At 37.0% G+C, this 24257-nt stretch overlaps 1 protein-coding gene across 5 annotated transcripts in view; it reads left to right on the top strand.

Annotated features, from left to right (window-relative positions):
* The window catches only part of COBLL1 (cordon-bleu WH2 repeat protein like 1), a 93108-nt gene that overhangs the window by 8034 nt on the left and 60817 nt on the right, over positions 1 to 24257 (top strand). The gene's annotated exons all lie outside the window — the stretch shown is intronic.

The raw sequence follows: 24257 nt of genomic DNA, 5'->3' as shown, positions 1-24257 counted from the left end.
TTTCAATTTAATATTCCTGAGTATTGATTAACTGTTTTAAAAGTCTTGTTCTTTTCATGGGCCTTCTTTTCCTGTTGGGAATTAATTTTCCCTTTTTGGTATTTTACCTGGCTCTCATGTCAGACCTTCAGATGCGTTTTCTTCCAAAGACTAAGGCTCTATACGTGGGTTTTTAGCAGGTAACTTCTAAATGTTCTGCTATGGGAAAGGCATAAGGATCTCTTCCAGTTGTCCCTATAATACAAACGTATTATTGACAAAGTTGCCTGGAGGGACTGCTTTTTCTAATTTTTTTTGGTTCTTTTTTGTAAAATGAATTGTTTTTTTGTTATACGTTGCATCTATGTTGCATTTGACTCCTCCCCTACCCCCCCCACCTGGCCTCAGTTTGACATGCTGGGGACTTTGCTGAATGAAGTGGGTTAAATAAGAATGTTCCAAGGTATGGGACCATCAGTAGGTTAGCAGTGGAAACTTTGTGTTACAATTGCCCAGATACTCTTAATATGTAGGTACCCAGGTAATTAGAAGAGCAGTAGGGAAGAATATTGTGCGTCAAGTTTGGTTTTTGTCATTTACCATGTGTTTAAGTATCACTGTATTGCTCTTGACCTTTGTAAAACCTAGAACATGCCTTCTGTACTGTCAAACCAGACTGACAAAACAGCTGGACATGATACTGCAGGTAGAAGATGATCCACTGAGGTATCTATTGTTTAACTGTCCTTGTCACGGCAATGTTGAAAGCACTTTTTACTTGGGAGGAACAATGTTTTGTCTCTTGATCTAGTGAAAAAAATTGAGGAGACAAAATGTCTGTTAGTAACAAAGTTGAGAAAACAAATGTTTACAACTGGTCTTGCTGGGTTATAACTCCTTTGGGCAAAAATGAAGTACCTCTTTCTTCACCACTAGCTGTGGACTTAAGCCTTTTGTTCTTTTCATTAAAAATGCACGTTGTACAGAATAAAATATTAAACCATTCCGGCTTTGAGAACATAGAAGCTACTAGCATGGATGTATGGCTTTTTTTTAGTCCTCTAGTTTGTAGGACAAACAAGACCTTAGTTAGTTGATGATGATAGTGTAGTACATGGAACTTCTAGAGGTGGAATTTGTGGTGATTTTCAAGAGTTTGTGTAAAATCAGAAATTCAAGCCATGACAGAAATCTGGGCTTTGACAATTTTATTTTTTTTTTAATTCAGAAACTTTTAATTCCTCAAAAATCAGGTACTGCTGTGTTGAAAGTTGTCCCTACGTTCCCAAACTTTAATTTCTTAAGAGTTATTGCTTTGTCCATCTACCCTATGAAGTCTCCAGACATAAACTTTTCTGTATCCTCTCTTGGTCTCTGATTCATGATCTCTCACTTCCCCTTGCCTGCAATTTTGATCCTCTACTTCCACCCACGCTGCAAAACATCCTCACTAATTCCATCCTTGGCACCCTCCTTGAGCTATTTTTACCTCATTCAGTTTTTAAACTACTTACTACTTGGAGAAAGTCCTCTTTTGCTGAATTTTCAATGTACTAGTGCTTCTTTTCTAAAAGCCTTTCTCATAGATCATGCTTGGGAACTTTGAAGTATTGTAACAATTCCTAAGGCACCTTAACCACTGTGTTTTTTAACATTTGGAAGCTAAAGTGGTCTTCCCCATCTGCTTTTATTGGTGGCAGATACACTTGAAGACAATATTTGGGTTTTGGGTGTTTTGGGGTTGTCTTCTTCCTTTATGGGGGGAGGAGATTACTTCCTCCTATTACCTTAAACCGTTTTGCAATGTATAACCCTATCCTTAAACTCTTTCATAGACTTCTGCTTTGAACTTTTTGGATTCTGTTTTTGTGTGTTATTTTACATTTTGAGATTTAAAAAGAACCAGGCCCTTCAGCTTGGTCCTTCCATCTTTTATTTTTTTTCCTGTGTCCCTTTCTGCCTGTATCTGATTTCTCTTCCCCTGACTTCACCCTGAAATTATAGATTCTTCTTTTTCTAAATGTGGCTTTGTGTTCAAGTATTATGTACGACATTACTTAGGTTAATGCATCTTATTCCCTTGTATTTACATGGGCATGGAGACTATTTTCGCTACAGTGTTTAAGGGGAGAAAGGCTTCCCAGGCCCTTTTATATGGCACTTTAAAGAGGTCATTGGCTGTCCTTACAGTTGCTGTTCTTGTTCGCTCGCTTATCTACGGTTGAGTAATGCCTTAGACATCGCAGAACTTGGAGCTGAGATCTTAAGGCAGCCGTGATAGCTTGAGACATGAAATAGGATTTATTTTATTCTTTTTCTCCTTTCAACTAAGTCAGAATTTACTTATGACTTTGTTGGGCCAGTAGTAGTAATTTTCTTAATGTATTATATGCTGTCCTTCCTCAGAATTAGATGTATTTAATTTGATGCCTGCATGACAGGTTATCAGGACATTTGTTGTAGAAATGAACTGATGGAACTGGGTCAGATGTGTCTCTCTTCCTTCAGCTCCTTAAGGCTTGTCTTTTGTTTCTTGTTGGTTGGTTGGGTTTGTTGGGGGGTGGGGAGAAGGATCTGTTTTTCTTCCAAGTGATATGTAGAGGGATCAGAGGATTTTGAAATCTAGGTAACTTTTGGGTTTTGTTTTGATTGTTCTTCTGCAGTTTAGGACACATTTCCCCCCCACCCCTGTTACTGAGATAGTTTCAGCACACCAGGCAATGCCTGTTCACTTTTATAGAAAAGCAAGCTGGAAATCTAGAAGGTATGGAAAACCACAGCATTTAATAAGTGCTTCTTCAGAGATGATTGTCAATAGTGAGGGCAATAGGAGAGAATCTGAAGCAGCTTATTTTGGAAAAGTAATAAGGATCTGACATCATTGTCTGAGCTGTTGGAATCTTTGTCTTATTTCTAAGCATCTTTCTTTGACTGTTCTCATATTTCCACTGCCCAAACATTCTTACAAACTTTCCAGTCTTCCTCCCAAAATATGCTGCTGTAATGCTTCTTTATCCATAAATCTCAAATGAATAAAGGAGAAGGAGGGAAATGCAATGAACTGTAGATGTTAAATGAAACATTAAAAGTGTACAATGATTTATTTTAGAAAGAAAATGGGGTTTGGTGCAATGATAGTTTTAGAAATACTCAAACAAATAGATTGGTTCTTATGTTTTCTTTCTGATGGTGTTCTTTTAAGATACTGACTTCTGTCTGTCTTTTTTTTTTTCCTTCCTGCTTTTACTTACCAAAAATTTTTCCTGGATTCTGTAGCTCCAATATGTAAAGCCTGCCAGCTAATGGGTTTATGGGATTTTATTTTATTTTATTTTTTTTAAAGACTCCTTGCCAGCACTTAGTCCAGAGTAAGTTTTCATAGTAAAATTGAGAATGTTTGGAAATAACGACATATAACATAAATGCTGAAATTTCATCCTATACAATGCCAAGCAGTATTTTATATGCGTTGACTGTAGATGGAGATTTTAAAATTACCTGGTACCCTGACTGAGTGGTCTCATGGGAAGATCTATATGGTGTCAGTCAAAGCTCTACACCTCTGCAGAGCAGACAGACATCCTGCATGCTGTCACTACTATAGAACAACTTCTGGATTTTCCTTCACATTTCCTGAATGAAATCTGTCTATGCTTCAAAATGCTGATGCTGCCTCTTTCTGTTTGTGGTGCAGAGATCTGTAATAGGAAATGAAGTGCCCAGTGAGTTGTTTATTTTGTAAAGAAATGTTTATCAGAGCCACTTGGAAGAACTTTAGCAACTTAGAGACAGAAATACCCTTGCAAAATCGTACCCTGGTTAATTGAGAACCATGCAGTTCATTTGCCAACAACATACTCTCAGAAAGGAAAATGGTTGAGTATGTAAAGAGTTCTTCTGTTACATATGAACAAACGGACCAAGATTAGAAGTCATAATTTTATGAGTTTTTAACTTTCATTTTAAAATAAAATAAAAAGCCAACGAGATTTGTAACACTATCTACATTTATTGTCCTTTCCCACATCCCGTCACATCATGTTTCACATCTCAGTCATACACTGTTTCCTTGAGTCAGTTTGTGATGTGAATAAATGCTCAATATGGTAGAAAGATCTCCAGTATGTTTGTAAAAGAGCATGTGATACTATCAAAGATAGGAAGGGATAACTAAACATGGCATAGAATTTGTTGAAATTGTAAAAATTCAGTCATTAAGCTCAACCCATTAAAAAACTTGGCTTCCAAAAGTAAAATGTGATCTGTCAGAAAACGTGAATCACATCCTCAAACTGACGTAGCTGTACCAGTATTATGTACCAGTGTGTTTATCTGTGGCTTTGATTAACAAATATTTTCAGTTAAATATTTAAGTGGCAATGAGAAAGAAGTGGTTTGGTGACTCTTTATGAGAAAGACTGATTCATTCAGAGATCTGCAGCTGGATATGGAGATTTACTCTTCTCTCCCCTCCACGCTGTGTATTTTTTGTTTTGTTTTTTTGATAGTAGTCACATCATTAACAGAGGTGGCATACGTGTCTCCCTCCCTTATGGACAATCTAGGTGGAAGGAAGTTTCAGCGTCACCTTCTGAACTGAGTAGGTTTGCTGCTGCTGTTGTGCTGGTGGAGTAAGTTTCTTCCAGCTTCTTTATGTCCTTTTCTTCAGTTAGAAGTAGTCAGTGATAAGCTGTTTGTAATCAGGAAAGTCGGAGGTGATTCCTTCTTCTAAGGTTAGGCAAGGCTTTTGTTGCTTTGGGCCCTCTTCCCTTGCCTGTATTAACCTTAGGATATTCTTTTAGTTTGTGGATGTTTTTGAAGTGTCAGCTTCAAATTTCTGGACCCAAAGAGAGCCTTTCTGCTTTAAGCTAGCAACGCTATGGTAGTGACTTTATATCCATGTAATAAAAATTCCAAAAATTCAGGGTCGTTGTTATTTTATGTGTGTCAAAGGAACAGCTGGATGGCCATTAGCCACAACTTGAATCTTCTTTCCGATATGAAGCCAGGATTCTTTCTATGGATTTCCTCCTTTGGGCAGCATTTGAAACCCAACCCTTAATTATTGGGAGAGAGAAAATGTGGCACTTCGGAGAGGTTGATGGGGTTTATGTTACTGGCACTTAGAGTTTGACTCGGTAGAGTGAGGGTGAACTTCTCAATTTCACAGAGTTTGCAGCTGAATTTTAGCGCACTTTTGGTCATGTCTCTTTCTGCTCCTATAATCTATATAGATAACTGCCCATTAACTTTTTTTTTCAGATTGATGTCCTGCTCTGGTTTTCATCACATTAATTTTAGTTTTATAACAACATTCTGTGTTGCACTGATCTAGTACACTTAAGTTTGGGGATATTGGGTCAAATTTAGAAGATATTAGCAAATGAACTATCTGCAGCTTGTCTCTGACCTAGCTCCTGCCACTAAGCACAAGAGTAGAAGCTCTGGTCTAGGTGATGTTCTGATTTACACACGCTGTTACTGAATCTGCATTGGTGGTAATTTTGCCTATCCTTCCCTCTTCACCCCTACCACCTACCCCACACCAGGCCTTTTTTGGCCAGCGTCAGCAAATTCAAGTTTTTTTCTAGCGCTCTTGAATCAGGGTCATTAGTTTCTAATTAAGAGGTTTGCCCTGTATTGGTATTAGTAATTGTCCTTTGGTTTCCACAATGTTCTGCTGGCATGCTGCTTACCACTTGCTTGAAGAGAAATTGGTAAAAAATGTGGATGTCTTGTAGATATAATTAGCAATACATTCCTCATAAGTTTTTAGTGATTTACTGTATTCAACAAGCAACAATTTCTTCTAAAACTGTTTTGAACAAGTGCAGTGGTTAACAGTTAAGCACTCTTGGTCTTTCTATTTCTAAAGTGTGACAACATGTGAATGGCATCTTCATGAGTTACTGCATGGTTACAGAATATGAGCATGTAAATCATTCAAAATGCTATTTGGCTGGTTACTTTCATGGGTAGGAATGTGGAAAATACTGGATTTCTCACAGGATTTTGACTGTTGTCAAAATACAATAGGATACAGAATTATTAATTACTTAAAATCATCTGAGAGGTGTCTAATCAAACTTGCTTATACGTATATTCTTTTAGGCATTTTAGAGAGATTTTCTGTTATATTCAGGGAAAACTTCTAAATCCAGGGAGAACTTACAGAGACAGCTTCAGATCTCAGGAGTTTGTGTCTGGTTTAAGGGCTTTATGAGATCTTACAGTTTAGATCGTTCAAGCAGTATTGCTGTCCTTTCCTCTGAAAGCCATAAAGTAAGAAAATCCTTTTCCTCTGAATTTTCTTGGGTGTTTTTACATGTCTTTGTGGATAGAAGAAATGTGGTACTTTTTTTTTAGTTGATATGTATAAACTTAAGTCACGTTCTTTCAAAGTACCTAGTGTACATCTGTGTAGTCTATAGATCAGGTAGGTACCATATTCGAATTTCCAAAAGGAAAGAACCAGGAAGATAAAATGCTGCCACATCGGAGGGTGCTGTTTCTTCAACCGAGAAGGCACTCGGTTGTAGGAACTCTGATGAACAAAGCCCGTAGACAAACTGCCCAGCTGTACTTTAAGATGAAAACAGGATGTTGGTTGTATTGCTGGAGGACTACTGTATAAATCAAAGGATATGCTATTATTGCTGTGTAAGGAAGCTGTACTCCCTTAGAGTAGTTCTGTGTATAAAAGAATGGTAATTGCCATCCTTATCAAGGACTGGCAGTTCTCCTTTTCCAATTGTGACCTGGTGAATCCACCTCTAGTTCATGACTTAAAACAAAACGTTGCCAGTTATTTTAATACACTATTCAATAGGACAAACAGAATATGGTTATTTTTATCTCCTTATGGTTCCTTAGATTATACAAATAGAACCCCCCCCCCCTTTCCTATATTGAAGCCAAAGGTGGTTTGCTGAGAGGAATGTGGATTGTTTCCCCAGTGCCTGTTAAACCCTGCCAGTTCAAGTTGTGTCCACTTAGTCATGTCATCTGGAAATGGCCAGGTGGCTTTCTCCCCTTGCTGATGTCTGACCTTTCTTTCTCATAACTGTTTGGTTGGTGGTTTTTTGGTTTTGGGGTTTTTTTTGCCCCCCCCCCCCTTTTTTTTTTTTTAAATGTTCACTTATGGCCCCTTTACTTTTGTGTTTATTCTCACAAGGTTTTTTAAAGCATTTCTCTGCCCCTCTTCCACTCAGTGTACTGTTCTGCTGTTCCTCAATACCAGCTAGAGTGGTGTTGCCTTTAATTTTGTTTTTAAAATTAATTTAATAATTTTTATGCTTCCAAGCACTATATCGAAGTACACTTTCTCTCTTTAGGAAGGAGGTATGTCAGATTACTTTTCTGCTTTTGGTTTCCACCAGTTGATTTCCCTGAAGAGAAAAATAATAGGATCATAGAATTGTTTGGGTTGGAAGGGACCTTTGAAGATCATGTAGTCCAACCCCCACAGTAGATCGGTTGTACACTGTAGGATAGCCTAGATTGTTATTTAAGAAATATAAATAAGTTTCTTTCATGCAAAAGTAGCTGAACCTGGGACAGTAAGTATGTGGATAAAGGTTAAATTGATATTCCTGTAATATTACATGTGTTTTTATTGACAATTTTTTGGGATAAGTCCTCAAAACCAGAACTGTTTTGGTAGAGTGATTTTAGCATAGTAGTTTACACTGGTTAGTAGAGAGCTGTCAGCCTCTTAGTATTTGTACTCGAGTGCAGAGTTAGCCTCCTTGCAGTAAGCTTCTGTGAATCAGATTTGAAACCAGTCCATGCTGCTGGTGCCTGCATGGTAGAGGAGCAAAGAGGCTGATAAGAAAGTGAGAAGGCAATGGTGAGTCAGTTATGCAGAACTGTAAGGGAAGGCAGATATGCTTCACTCTTGAAGGAATCTTCACTCTTGAAGGTGTTACAGTATAAACTTAATATTTTTTTAATACTGATTTTACGTTATACTGAATTATAAATTAATCTTTCAAATTTATTGTTTTCATGAAGTTGGATATTCAGAATTACTTTTCTAATATTTTCCATTGCTTATCTACATTTCCCTGAAGGTCCGTGAGAGAAGGATGTTGCAGGAGCTGTTTAGACTTATGTAACAAGTCTTTGTAATACCTAAAGGAAAAATATATCTATAATACAATATTCCAAAAGACATGTCAGTCTGGTTGTTTTGATGGTAGCACATCTGAAATAGCAACTTCTTGAAAGGGTTAAATAGTGCTGTAATTTTTGAACATTTATTCTTACAAGTTTTCACAGTTGAGAGAACTGGTTGTGTTAGGTTAAGGTTAAACAAGCTACACTCCTGGTGTTTGGGCTCTTTTCTAAATCACACTTCAGTTGCCACATTATTTGCGTATACTAGAAAACTATTCAGTCAGAAGTCCTGGAGGTCAGATGTTCTCAGGGGATACCTAGTGGAGCACTTTCTTTTGGTTTTGTTTTTTTTTTTGAACATAAATGCTGATAAAATAACTTTAGATTTAAAACTGGAATGTAACTGTATGCGAATATCAGTTAACGGATGTATTTCTGAAGAAGTAAGGCCTCACTAATCTGCTTTCTGCTTTTTCACAGGGTTGAAATAGAAGTCTCAAAATCTTTGAATTTGTTTCATGTCTGTATTAAACAGTTGTAGGAATTAATCAGGAGTGTGTTTCTTTTTGTTGAAACACAATGAGTTCTGTAGTACAGATTGAGTTACATTGGATGTACTTGGGAGGATACCGTATTACATGTAGAGATAGGTACTTCCTATGGAGGGAGAACCTTTTCTGGGGCCAGAAACTAGTTTATTTAGAATCATAGGGTCATAGAATGGTTCGGGTTGGAAGGGACTTTAAAGATCATCTAGTTGCAACCCGCTGTGTCTATAGCAGCAGTTCATCAAATAAGGGTAGCTAATGACTTAGGATAGACCAGTGATTTTGGAAAATGCATATAACTTCTAAGTAGTCATGCCCTATGGTCATTAAAGATAAATTTTAAATTCTAGCTGTTCATATAAACACATGGTGTTCTTTAACAGGCCAGAAGCGTGGTTATCAGGAGACATGCCATGGAATTACCCTGATGTGACCTTGTAACTGGCGGATTTGAAAAGCATTAAGCATTATTTGAACTGGTACAGTACTCTGAAGGCCTCTTAATTATACCGCCAGTATTATTTTTCTTAAAACTTCTAATGAAGGGGGATGTACTCTGGAGGTCTTGTCTAAGTTATGCACTCACGCAGGCATGTGTAGTTTGTATTGTTCCTTAATGATTGTGATTTTATGTGTGTGTTTGTTTGTTTTTTAAATTTTTGAGCAAGTATCACAACTTTTCATCCACAAAGCAAGTAGTTATTGCTTTTGATTAGTAACTTAAAGCTTGGCAAGTATGTAAATTCCTCAGCAGGGCATTGGTTTTGAAGAGCTAATTATGTTCCAGTGAGAAATCTTTTGACCAGATTGTTTTAGAACATGTGATTTTAATTATTTTTTTAACTTTTTTTTTCCTGCTTCTGTACTACATTATCTGCATCGATTTACTCCTTTCCTTCAGGAAACACATTTGCATTAAAGATCCGGTCTCCTGTTTATTTAGTTCTTGCTGCTTATTTCTTCCATGGGGTCCTCTTTGACCTTACAATTAACAGAAAAATAACTGATATCCTGGGAATTAAATCAAGAAGAAATTAAGTACAAGGACCTGATAAATTCTGATGAATTCTTTCACTAAACAGATTTCCATTTTGATATGCAAAGATTGTCAGTAATAGTAATAAAAATAAATAAAGAGATTTAAAAAGCTATAAGGAGCATGTTTTTTATAGCATCTCTCATGCTTCATGGAAGGCTTTTTGTATCCCTACAAGAGTTAGGGATACCACTGGTTCCTACTGTTAAATGTTGGTTTTGTCATCAGAAAAAGTTCAAGTGTATTTGCTGGAATGGCCTGAGACAATTTTTATCTGATCTGTTTTGGCTAATTGCCTTTTAGGTAGAATATATGCATTGTGCAATAGCATTTCATAGTCCCAGCTGATGTACCCCGACTTCGATTTTAAATTGGTTTGCTGGTGTAAGGATTGTTTTAGACTCAATTAGTGAAATAGTAGTAAGTTTATGAGATCACTCAACTTGCTTTTAAAATTAATCACATGCCGCCAATCCAATGAAATAACAGTGACAGTTCCGAGATCTCCTTTGTTTGTTTCTTTATATTGTATAATATTATAATCTTACTGGAAATAAAGATGACTGGTGAGAGATAAAACGGGGCATATCAATGAATTAAAAGGGTTGATCATAGTGTTGTCTGCTTAATGTCACTTTAAATATCTAGACTTGCTAATTTGAACATAACAGAGTCATGTTTGAAGGCAGAGGATGCCAAGAAAGGAAGGAGATGATTTATATCCGTTGAGCTTCCATAAGTGTGAGTTTCATATTGGAATTTGACTATAAAATACTCAGATTTTTCAGAAACAGCTACATGATAAGACAGGATGGGGTACCAAGGCCTGTAACTGCATCCTTTGGCAACTTAGCTTGTATGTACCTTTTCCAAAATGTGGGAGAGAGACTGCTCTGTCTTGGCAAACAGCCAGCTTGTTTCAGTTTCTACTGTCTTGAGTTTTACAGTGTATTTACATGTTTAAAAAAGAAAAAAAATGTTCAAGCTGGTATCATAAGTTCTACTGTACATCTTGAGACTGGGTTCTCCTGCAACTAGCTCAGACTAATCTTAAATTCTGGTTACGTATACTTACTGACAATGTTTGAGTTCAAGCATGTTCCTTTGTTTTCTAGAGTTTAATCTTACAAGTTATGCATATTTTCAGATAATGATGTTGTATATGTTGTCACTGTTGGTAGTTGTCAACAGCAGAAATGATCTGCCAAACATTAAATGAATTCTGATTACACACTTTTCTTAACACAGCTTCTAAAGAAAGCAAAGTGTCTTGAATTCCAAGTACACAAACAAGTACACTCAATATATATATTCTTTTTCAGGGATCTGTGGTGACAGCTCTTACTGACCACAGGTTCACATAAGCTCAAGAAGAGCAGGAAGATTGTTCTTAGTTTCAGTTTGTGTTCTTGTTCACTTCCAGCCCCCTCACGTAAGAAGCATGGAAGGCTGGGACTTGTAGTCAGTGTTATCCAGTGGGATATCGCGGGTTTGTCCACTATGAGCAAGCGGGGATGATTTCCTTTCTTCTTTTTTGCATTAAAAAAAAATAATTAAAGGAATATGAACAGGAGTGGACAACATGAAGAGGCGGTTTCACCTTTCTAATGAAAAAGGTGAGGAGTTGGCAGTGTTAGGTTTATGGGTGGACTTGATAATCTTAAGGGTCTTTTCCAACCTAAATGATTCTATGAATTCTGTCTTTTCCTTCGCCAGCCACTTAGCTGCATCACTTAGCATTGGTTGTGATAAACTTAAGCAGCTATGTAACTGGGGCTAAAAAAGACCAGTAAAAAGATAAAGAAATGATAGCTCAGCCTAATGGTAAAATTTGTCTTGCAGTTTTCTCAGAAGCTTATGTCATTGTTTTAATTATTTGCCAGACTGTTTCCTCTGCCTTTACCTACTGTAATCCCTAATTTGACAGTAGAATTCTGGTATCTCCTAGCAGTAAGTCACAGCTTGTTTGGTCCTCTGTACATACTGAAGTGACAAATAAAGCCATAGCCTATTTTTCTGATCCCTATCTGGATGTCTGAGTCAATACTAGACCAGCTTTGTCTAATAAACTTAATTTGTGGCTGTCCCAACATTTTCAACACAAAACCACTTAGGTATTACGGTAGCTGCAGTTGCATGATTACATCTGTTTTAAGTGCACATTCACTACCCAGTTCTACTGAAATTGTTAAAGAAGTCCTCATGTATGCAGGCTACATCTTAAAACTGAGTAGAAATCCAGGGGTGGAAGTACCTTTTTCATCCACTAGATAATCTTCATAGCTGTTATTAATCTCTCTTTTAAATAGATGATAAAACAAATTTATTTCCCCTAGAAACATGCAGCAACATAGCACAAGTTTTAGTTATACGTCAGCAAGAGACAAAGACAAGACAGTCATAGTGTGGTGGGTCTTGTGCAGCATAGTTTTTGGACCCCTTCTGGAGTGATCTGATGATAATAATAACCTGTCTAAACTGCTAAGTTTTTAATTTTGCATAATTTGTACTTGTGAGATACTTCTGTACTGTTCAGTGAAACAGGAGCTTTGCGTGTGTTTTTACCTTATGCTGTCAAGCATACCATACTAGCAATACAGATATTTTTGTCTTTTCTGGATTTTTCTTTTTTTTTTTTTTGATCTTGCAGTAATTGGTTGCTCATATAAAAGGAAGACATTTGTGTTCTAAAAACAAATGACACACACACAGCTGTGTATCCAAGTGACCCAGTGAAAACGAGTTCCCATGGTCTATGTGTATGTGCAAGTGACGGGGACCAGAACTTGTTCTTTGTCCAATAGTTCAGTTGTGCATGGCCTCAAGGGAACGTGTGGCCATGCTCCTTGTACTGTTAACTTTCCATGGGAATGTAGGAATGTGTCTCACAGTGCTGGGTAGGAATAGTTGGGGGGGCGGGGATGGTTGTTATGCTTTTTAAAATTTGTTTACTTATATATAAATTCCTGTGGGTTGTATAGAAATTTGGGATACATATTGATTGCACTTTTGAGGAAGAGCGTAAAATTGTGTAATGCTGCAGTTGTTAAGGAGTGGACGTAAGTTTTGTGTTGCAGTGACAAAAGCTACGTAGCCATTTAATTTCTGCTCTTTATGTTTTTGAACAGATACTTCTGTTCTAGAATATTTGAAAAACGAAGGGAACTTCTTAGTCATCTGCATAAATAAATAGATACGAAGTTCTCAGATGCCTGAGATGTGAAAATATAGATTTATTTTTTTAATTATTATTTTTTATTTTTCTACAGTGACTGAGACAGGACTAGGATTGGCAGAATCCTTTCTTTGGCATTTGATTTTTGTGAATTAAAATTACAGTATTTGAATTTAGTTTTTTTTCCTTGGGGGATGTGTATGTGTGTAACCTCTCATCTGGAATTGAAAAGTTCTGTCATGCTGTATCATAGACCAAGTGCTGTTCAAGTTACTAATGACCAACTATGGAAGCTTAATGGATTAGCTAGTTCTGAAATGATGATTAGCAATTTGATTATTAGTAATGTGATCAGTAAAACTAGCAACTTAATTGAATAGGTTTCCTGGTGCCATCCTGCGGCATTATTCCAAACCTGTGCAAAATTGTGTAAAAAATTAACTAGGAACACTTCTCTGCCTTAAGTAAGAAAACTAAAAAGCAGAAGAAAACAGAACTCAAATAGAAGACATGCCAGTTACTTCCTCCATATATCTCATCATACACAGCTTTCTCAGAGGTCATACTTCTAAGAGTATGGGTTTGATGAATAAAGTACCTGCTTCCCCAATTTGTGCAGTTCGGTTTAGCTTTCTATTAATAATGTTTAGCTTTCTATTAATAATGGCGGCAACAGAAGTGGACAGAAATCCTATTTGAAGCACTGATAGATCGCATCTAGTGTGTCTATTTTTAACTTGAATAGTTTAGTTTATTTCAAACGAATGGAGCTCACTTCCATTAATTACATCAGCACATGACCTTACTGTGCTATATGTAAATAATATTATAGTTTACATAATTGATGAACCGGGAAGTTATTGTATGAAGTGTTGTAAGTATAGTTACTCAGTGTCTACAGGCAACGGCTTCAGGAGAAGCCATTGCTTTCCAAACTCAAGCAGTAATCAGTATTTTCCTTTGTGTTTTGCTGTTAGTGGGTGGTGTTTTTTTGGGGGATCTTAAGTATTGTTCTATTAAGCACATGATATTTAAGAAATACTGATTACAGGCACTGAGTTTTTGGTCCCAAAATCAATTTATTTTACCAACCAGGTCACTAACTTGTTAACTTAGTATTTGTCAGGCGCATGTTCTGAGATAGTTTATTAGAGTGCTTTAGTATAAGAGTCAGCAAAACAGATAAATAATATGCTCAAATCAGATTTGTATAGCTTCAGAAATCAATACTATTATGTAAATCATCTTTACCCAATGTTAAAGTCACTGCTATATTGGTGTATTTCTTTGCCAATATGTTAATGTCATGCTATCTAACAGCAACATAATCCCCACAGACAAACAGTTTAAGAAATGCAAGGAATAATCTTGTAGCAAAAAGAATGGTTTATAGTTACTTGGCAGTTTAAGCAATTACCAATCCACTCTTGAACTTCTCTGTCTGAGGGAATAAAAATTTCTGTTTTGTAGATTTCTTGCCCTCTGGGGTAGGAAAAATGACAGCAGATGAATTGGTGTTCTAGTTTATAATATGATGCAACTGAACTAAAATACAACTTTTTGCTTATTTTAATTTCTTACTAGAAACATTGACAGGGAAGACTGTTGCTGATCATACTTTCAAACTGAAACCTTAAAATGGTCTAGGACTGCAGGCGACTCAAATGGTCGTGCTTAGTCATATATTGTCTGTTAGTTTAGAATCTACTGAAATATCAGGTTTATACCTTGAAGGAACCTTTTGTTATATAGAGTGGAAAGTAACTGTTGCAATCCTGGATGACCTCCAAATCTCTGAAAATCAGTTTCTTCACTAAATGAACAGGAATAGCTTTTCTTGCAAATGTTTTGGCTTTTAACTCCAATGCCAGGGATTTGAAATTTGGGGAAGAAGAAGCCAACAAAGCAGATTAAATCGACTCCTAAGTCTAGCTTTGAAATATTGCTGTACTAGGTCTTCTATTTTGGATGGAATGATGTATGATTCTTTTATATATGAGAAGGAAATTGTTTTAAAAGGATGTGATAGCGTGGAATGCAGTATTAAAACTTTTCCACAGACTGTCATTCGCTTTCTCAGAAGTTAATACTGTCCATCCAAAGAGAGAACTGTTTAGAGATTCTGCCATTTTAATATTGATAAAAAGTCATGGTATGAAGAAAATTCTTTAGCTTTTGTATGAAAATGCACGTATTTTATGAAGATTTTTTCTTAAATTATTTCAAAATGAGCAGACAAACCCAAAATATGTATCAATTCTTAGCATATCTTTGCAATTGCATTCTTGTGTTATGCTCTTAAATACCGTTTAATGAATTTATAAAAATACCCTGATATCTCTGCAGTAGAGTACCTCTTTTAAAATGCGATTTGTATTCTGGGGATATTTGTTGCTGGACAGTACGGTGCTTGAAGAAAAACTGATGAACAAGTCTGCTTTATACAGATGGAATTAGATATGCTCTGATTTGCCTGTAAAAGAGTAAGAAGCCAAGAAGTTTTAAAATATAGCCTACCTGCAGTGCCACCCTGTGGCTTTTTTTTTTCATGGCTTCTCTTAAATTAACCCGTTTCTCTTCCCTCATCCCCAGCGGGAAGATTACTTGTGAACTTCTAAAACGTCTGTATTCCTGGCTGCAGACCTGGTCTAACCGGGATAGTACAGCACATCTCTGTGCCTAACTTCTGTCAGGCAGCATTATTTGTCCCTGCTGAAACCTGCTTAGATGGACAACCAGGAAGAGGATTTCTGAGCAATACTGGTTCATTCACCAACCGCATCAAATCACTAAGCAATGGCTTGTTTGGCCATTGAAAAGAAAAGATCACAATGGAGCTGGAAAGCAAAAAATGTGTCAATTCACGTAATAACTTGAAGGAGCATACTAATTGGTCTCTCGTGTTTCAGCAATGCTATGTGTGCATATAGTTTATTTCCAGATAGTCAGTCTTCTAGAAGATGGTTTCATTTTAAAATTAGGCTGTCTAGGTAGACACAGCATTTCTTACGGAAATAGTTGATACTATTTTGCATTCAAGACATCTGCATTTTCGTTGACTTTAATTGAAGGATGTCAGAGAGACTTTTTTCTTAAAAGAGCATTATGCTTTGAGGGATATGTTGTGCTTTGCCTTGCACCGTTTTAAAGAGTCGGTCAAATCTTGGTGGGTAAGTACCTGCAGGTTTAAGACTGTGGTTTTTATGTATAGGAATTAATACAATGTTGAGGATATTCCACCCCAAGCAAGCATATAGGAGGGAATTTACTAGCACTTCACTTGCCTGGCCTGCCTCAGAGAGCAGAACCTGTTTTCTTCCTCACGGCCAGCTTAGTCGTACTAATGTCTCTGGATAAAAGGCAGGGGTTTTATGTAAATATATTTTCTACCATTCTGGCAGGCAACAGAACAGGCTCTTTTGCCCCTTCTGCCTAGGTGGCAGCACTAACATCATCGTTCAATGCAGGAGCTTCAGCAGCGGTTCCCTGGGCTTACCACCACCGCCCAGCACCTCTCCCCAATATACCACCACCTGACCTGCCACTCTCCAGTCCAAGGGGAGTGTTTGGCTACACTTTTGAGTGTTTAAAATTGGTGCTTTTAATGTTATAAGAGTTTTTGTTGTAATGCTTTGAATGTGCTTTCAGTATTTTCTTGCTCCAGAAGTAGTTACTTATTAAAATAAAAATGAACGCTTGCTTTGCTCTGCTGTTAGCCTGATGGCGCTGCCTGGGTTTCCTTGCTTGCACAGAGCGCTTGCTGCCTGCCCCAGAGTTACTTGCACCGTGCGGAGGCAGGACGAGTGACTCAGGGGACAAATCGAGTCTAGGCTAGCAAAGCCTCGGTATGTGTTATTCAGACACCGCTGGGGTTTGGCATCTTCACTGAGGGCTTTGTATGTTTCTGTAATAGGAAAGTAAAATGTGAGAGCATGGTAAGTGTCAAGCTGTATATTTAATGTGTATAGGCTTTCTCTCATAAGTAGGGGCTTACATTACAGTCCTAATTACAGAAACTATACTTATCCTTTTCTAGAAAGCAGATACGTCTTTTTCTGAATTCACATATCTTGCTTGTAAACTGTAAGTAGGGGCATGTGAATGTGGGGTCTGAGTTCTTGGAGAATCTTAAAGCCAGCAGTAGAAATATCTGAAACTACAGTCTGTACCTGTAGGTTGTACTGTTTGTTATGTGGGGTTGGAAAGTCTTAAATAGTGAGAATTTAAAATGCGGAGTTTTTTTTCTTCCAGTGTTGGCAGAAGGATTTCCATTCTTTGATGCAAAGTGCAGCTTTTTTTTTAATTATGTTTAATATAAATGCAGTGTGTATCTAAGCACAATTATGAACAAAAGGTTTAAAAATAAACAGTTAAATAACTGTACTTTATTTTCATAAAACTGTTTTGAATACTTTAATACTTGCAGTTAAATACATCCTTCTGGAAGCCTGGATTTCCAGGTAGTAACAACCGAAAGTAGGAGAAGTGGATATGAGGGAAAGTAACAGAGAAGTTTTTGATTACTCGTATTTTTTTAGGAAGCTTGTTGTCCCTTTCTAAGGCATCAGGCTTCTGCAGCATTGGGGTTGTGTAAACTAAAGAGTCTGTGATTAAAGGTAGTTATTGTGGAATCTCTTCAGGCTGCTATGAATTGCAACATAAGGAACAAAGTTGTACTTTAGATCTTGTTTTTTGTTCAGTGGATGATTTTCAAATGACTCAAGCGTATGTCATGGACAATTATGACTATTCTTTCTTAAAACAGAATATTGAAATGTACATGTGCTTGTACATTCTTGTGTATCACAGTGTCCTTCCTGTATTAGAAATTTTGGCTAGCAAAATGTCTCACTTCATAGCCTGAGTCACAAAAAAAGCCAGACTTTTATTTTCAGAAAACATATTTAAAAACTTGTACACCATGGGATTCAAGTTGTGGTAAAACGTCAGCATTGAGAATAAAAGTCTGTTAGTGTCTGCGATGGCACTTTGTTTCATTGGGAAAGAAAATCTGTGCTTGCTGTTGTGAAAGTGAAATTTGTGACTGATCTGTATGCACTTCTGTATCTTCTTAATAGGTACTTTTGTTTATATCTTCCTTTAAAATAAAATTTAAAAAATTGACACATGAGCTCACCTATAAAACTTCTTATCTTTGGGAACCTTGATTAAAAGATGCTGTTTGGTTTTTACAAACAGCCCACAAGGGGAGGGGAAAACAAAACCAAACAAAAACCCAAACAAAGCCCCCTTAGTGTTGATGCATGCTGTTCCTTCAGTTCTGTGATATGCTGTGTCTAACTTGGGCTGTTTAATGTTTGGTAGAAAAAATTTTGCCAGAAATAGCCAGCTACCATAACCGTTTGCCTTTCTGTTGAAGGCTTGCAAAGTATACAGGGCTAAAGTAAAACACTGAATCACAAAACCTTGGTATATTGTATGACTAAGTTTAAAATTAGATAATATCAGGTAAGCAGACCAAATGTTCTGTGGCTTCTGTATCACTCTACAATAACATAATGTGTGTTTTTTAGCAGCACATCAAGACAAGACATCTAGAAACTTTCGTGAATTTCTTATGGCATAAGAGGCCTCTTGCTGCCTGAGTAAATATTTATTTTCCTTTTCTCTCTCCCCCTTTTTCTTTTTTCTTTTGATCCAGCAGAACTCATCTTCATTAAACTGTGCTGTTGGCGCTACTTCTTTCCTCCTGCTTTCATTCATTTTGTTCTTTGTAAGCTTTTTCATTTGATAGGATTCTAGAATTTGTACTCCACACAAACAGAAGTGTTTGAATACTTATATCACCTCTTTTTTTAATTTTTTTTCTGAATAGGTAGAAAATCAAGCTGACAGTCCTGCTCTGTGAAGAGCTTATAAGAACTGGGGATGTTTTAACATACAAAATTTTGTTAAGCATCTGTTTGGTGCTATTGCACGGAGGAGACGGGCTGCACAAGTGGTACAGCGCTGTGTGATGAACCATACACCCATGCAAGAAAGGGTGTTGTACCTAGTTTCTAGAATGTCTTGTTTATCTAGTAGCAATTTCAAGGAGCCTACGAGCCGTTCTTGAGGTAGCGCAGGGAGGTTTTCTACATTGAAGTGGGCGTTCCAGCAAAATATTACAATGGTGGAAAATGCATGGTTTTTTTTCCCCCCACGTAATAGCTTGTGGCAGGAGCGTTTTTCTAGGATTATACTCTAGATTTTCTAAAAAAATAAAAAAGTAAATTCCCCAATACTGTAACATGTGTAATAGAGACTGAGTATGACTGGAGCACTTGCACTTCTTCTGAACATTACTCTAGAGTTATGCTTTGAGGCAGACAAAACCAAACTTGAGACTTTTTTTTTTTTTTTAAATTTAAGTCATATTGGTGCAAAATAGCACTTCCAGGGTGCTAACCTGTTAACGTTTGATCTTCTTGGAGACTATTTTAAACAGTTTTTTTAATGGTACCATACTGTCTCTGCTATATCTAGAATGAAGTCTGTATTTTGGAAGACGTATTTTCTTTTCTTTTTTTTCAACTTCGTTGATTGGAGCTTTCTTCTTTTGAATGCTAGAGAGAATCCCCAAGCATGACTAGCTGCCCCTTCCAGAAGTTGTATGGTACACTCCCACTTTAGTTGTCCGTGATACTGATTCTGAAGATAGGTGCTTATCTGAACTAAGGAGCTTGTTTGTGTGCATATTAAGTAAGAAAGAACACTGTATTTTTCTTCCTCGTTCCTGTCTTAATGGGTAGCAGGGAACCTGAGGCATGTTCCTTCCTATGTGCCATCTTTGTGACCGTGGGCTTTTGCTTCCCAGATGGCTTCTTACTCCTTTGGAATGAAGGCCCTCCTGTAAATCAGTTTCAGCTCCTGTGAAGCAAACCCTGATCTGAATTATTTGATGTCATCATTAAAAAGGGAAGGGCTTTTCATTACAAATTTTAATATTGATCCCAGTGTGATTAACTGTAGAATTTTTCCATTTGTCTCATGTTTACTTGACTTTCAGGAAGTACACAAAACTTGCACGACAAAGTTTGTAACTGTAGTATTACGTTTCTTTTGTTCTGTTTGGGTGTTTTTTGGGGGGAGGGTGGTGTGTGCGTGTTTGATATCTGATAAGCACAGAACTCAAAAGATTAAGAGAATGCCACCAGATACAAAGTTCTGAAGAACTGAGTGAGAGCTGGATGAAGCAAACACAAGGTGTCCTTGCTTCACAAACTGTTTAGCATTGAAACATTGCAATTATTTTTAACTTTTTGCTTTGGGACAAGAAGAGTGAGTGTTACTATTACTAAACTTGACCAGAGGTACCGGTTTTTAAAAACAGCATTATACTACATGTAAACATTCAGAACAAGAAACTTGTTCAACTTATTAAAGCTACATCTAAATTCCTTACAGCAACAGTGCCAGAAAAAGATCTGTCAAACTATCTGTCAGACTGTTCTGTCAAGGAATGGATATGATTATGAAAACTTGTATGTGAAACTGGATCTGAAAGCTTCTGCATTAAAGCATGGGATTTTCCAGAGGAAAATCACTGTGGGAACTTTTACGTTGTCTGTTATTTTTTGATTAACTTTCTAGGCCTCTGAGAGCGATTTAAGGAAGCACAGTAACTCTGTTTGGAGCTGTAATTCTCAGATTTCCAAAAGCACTGCAGTTTTTTTTCAGTTGTTTGTTTTTGGGTACATTTGATTGTTGAATCCCATGGTGACATCTACTATTCCAGAAAGTCTTTGTTGCATGTGGCTCCCACTTCCTCTGGTTAACGAAGATAATAGTGTTTTGGTTCTCCTTAATGTTGTCTAAATAAATTGTGATGAAATGGGAGGGCTCCAGAATCTTGCAGAATAGTCATAATAATAATGTGTTTGTTAGAAAATCAAAATTCTCTCTCCCTGCAGCTCTCTGTCATAAGAGAGTATGGGGGCTTAGAAGATATTTTCAGCATTACAACTTTTACATCATTGGATACTGTCTCTTTTTAACTATGTAACTTCAGTCACAGGTCAGGTTTCCGCATTATGTTGCTTTCATGATGGCTTGGCAGTAGCTGTCCTCCTTTGAACCTCTAGCACTTCAAAAAAGCAGTGCGGTTGTTTTCCATTGGTCTTCGCCTGGTAACTCGGGATGTTACTGCTTGTACAAGACTGCTGCATTTTTCGCAGCGTAGATTTTTGATGATGGCCATTTAAAAAAAGAAAAAACCCAACAATAACATTCAATAATATTTTGGGAGCTGGTTCTGCCAAGCTCCCAGTTTTCTTGTGTCACAACACCAGCGCAGGTATCGGTTATCTGGGGATACGCCTGTACCACCCCGCGAAGGCGTGACTGGCGTGAGCACGGCTATTCACTGCAACTTTAATCTTTTAGCATAAGTAACTCGGTAATGAAGGCGCAGTGTCATCAGTTAGTAACTGGTGTGTGGATTACTAAACCCCAGAGGGCTTTTAGCTGTGAATACCACATCTTTCACTACTATTTAAATCATATGTTTAACTTAGAGCTAGCATTATGCCTGTTTGTGTTACAGCAGCAGCTTCATTTATGGAAATAACCTGAGTACAAGATTTGTGGTGATTCTTTATTTCTTCTCTTTCAAGATCCCAGATTTAGTGGTATCTTGGTGTGGTGCTAAGCATATGTCATATTTCAAGCTTTTGTGGATGCCTATAAACTGGAATTTTTTTTTTTTTTTTTTAAAGAAAAGAATGATTTAAACATTAATCAATGATCTTATGGTAACTTTGTAACCAAGAGCTGTTGATCCTAGCTTTTCTGTAGAGTGTTTGGTGTAACGCGTATTTGAAGAATTCTGTAAGTGTAAGTTGGTATCTCTAAAACAAAAACAAGCTGAAACTTCCCAGAGGCAGCTGAATTAGGCCTGTTCATGGCTTTCCTGCCTACACACTCTGCTAAATAAAATAATACAGTTGTTTCACAAACAGAGGGAGGGTTATAAAGGTAGCTTTACTGTGACATTAAATCTGTCTTGAGAGCTTTCCCAGAAATATGAATATCGTAATTATATGATTAAACAATAAGGAAACTTTTTGGGTTGTGCACTTCCTCAGGCTATTAACCTAACCACTAATTAACTAACAGGAAATTCCAGACCTGAAAGTTTCATTATTGCTGTACTAAACTGTGAAAATATAAGTGTGTTAATGAGGATTTCATTATAGCCATCTGTAGCTTGTTTTTAAATTGTGTCAAAGCAGGAAAAACATAATATACCATCTGTTACCTAACCATATCAAGTTGACATGAAAAATATTAGAAAAAAAATCCCCCAATGCACAGCCCCAGTTTTGTCTTATTTCTTGTTTTTTATTTGTGGCAACCACTAGTGCCACAGCACTCCTATTACTGTAGTAATGTGTCCCTTATACCTTAAATGATGTATTTTGTTTAGTTTACAATTTCTATATTATAACTTCAGTATTTGGGGAGGAAGAGGTGCTGGCTTTCCAAAATGGTAATTTCTGGGCAATTAATGACCCCTCAATTTCAGTGTCATATTCTCTCAAATATGTCTGAATCACCAAAACACAGAAGCTGGGGGTTGTCTTGCAATTTACAGTTCTTTTGGGTTTAAGTAAATAAAATTTTCTGAATAACTTCTATTAGTGTTCTCTCTTTCTCTGAATAGTGAGCATGAATTGAAGCGTTTTGCTCTTATCAGACACTGAGGTTCTTGCTGCTCCTTTTGCCCTAATTCTTGTATGCTTTTTTTTTTATGGATTCTTTTTCTCTAGTATTTCCTTGTGTTCTGCTATAGAGCTTCATCCATACAAACTTCCCAAAGTCCCTTGATACATGGTTCCCTTTGACCTTAAAAAGAAGGGAAGTTGTAATGTATTACCACGTACTTACCAAGAAATATTTTGGATTCTTAATTGTCAGATGTTTGTAGGCGTAATGCAGGCAGAACCTTAGGTGAGGAGGTGGTGATGGTCCTATGGAAAAAGTTACAAAAATTGCTCTTGGGAAGAGAATCGGTGCAGATGAAAACACTAAAACAACTGTGGGATAATGAGGCCGATTGAGATGAAATATGACTCAGTAAAGTCATAAAATGTGCTAATGTTTGCGTATTGCCTTTTGTGCTGAGTAAAAAGGAGTAACCTATGATGCAAAAATGAGGATAAAAGGTTGTAATTGAGATAGAGAGGTGGAAGGGTCATGCAACAGTTTAAGGGAAGTCATGCTGTGGACAGGCAGCCCAAAATATGGGCTTGTCCTTTTGTCCCCAGCAGTTTTCTGAGTAGGCATTCTCTTTTTGTCCTGAATTTGCACAGCAACTAGCACAGCTTTAGTGAGGGCTCTTAAGTACTACCTTAGTATTCACGACAAACTAGAAATTTGGTGGCTGAACTTATGAACATGGGTTTTTCTGCCGACTACGATGCAACAAGCACAGTGAGAATAAAATGAGGAACTCTTTGATATAGCAGTATATCTACAATGTAAATATCTTAATGCTGTAAAAATATAAAAAGAATTTACGTGCTGTGCTGACCAAATGGATGAGGAAAAGCTAGCTGTCTTTCAAAAGGCTTCTGCTAGTCTCTAACCTAAAGCCTTTTAGGAAAACTAAACAAACATGGCATAAGACAGTAGACCGTGCAAGGCTAAATAATTTGCCCAAAAGTAAGAACAGAGGTATGGTAAGTGGTCTGCTATGAAGGTGAAGGAAGGCCACCTTGGATTTCTACAGGAATATGTGCTGGAACTCTTAGTTCAACGTGTTAATAATCTAGAAAAGCAAATGACTGGTGAGGTGGCAGTTTGGTGACAGTAGAAAGTTATTATTCGTAGTAATGAGAGGAGACATGACTCTGAAGACTTGCAGAAGGATTTAACAAAAATAAATGAATAATAAAATGAGATTAAATTCAGTTCAAAGAAATTTAATACAAATCATTTTGCCATGTGTATTAGTAAAGGCATAGAGAAGAAAAGAGAAAACATGATTATGCCACTGTGTAAATCTGTAATGACAATACAGTGTGCAGTTCTGGTCTCTGTCATCTACACAAGGATATCGTGGAACCAGAGAAGATTCAGAGAGGATCGACAGGGATGGTCAAAGGTGTGGTATGGTTTTCATATAAGGGAGATAGTGACATGGTCTCTCTGCTCTCATGTTCTTATGTTTACCATTTGTACATGTACCAATTTGTTGTGTTCTAACTGTTCCAAGTAAGTGAAAAGAGAACACGCAATAGAATTGTCTAATGCTGCTGCATAAAATCCTTAAACCAAATGTTAATAATGGAAAAATAATTAAGTTTCCCTTAACATTGAGTTATTATACAATCTATAATCAACTTTCCTTGTTGATGTGTGACTTGCATAAGAAAAACAAGTTCTTGGTCTGTTTCCA

Source organism: Rissa tridactyla, chromosome 7 (genome assembly GCF_028500815.1).
Source record: "Rissa tridactyla isolate bRisTri1 chromosome 7, bRisTri1.patW.cur.20221130, whole genome shotgun sequence".
Classification (NCBI taxonomy): Eukaryota; Metazoa; Chordata; class Aves; order Charadriiformes; family Laridae; genus Rissa; species Rissa tridactyla.
Note: the sequence above shows the minus strand (reverse complement) of the source record. Positions and strands in the feature narration are given on the sequence as shown.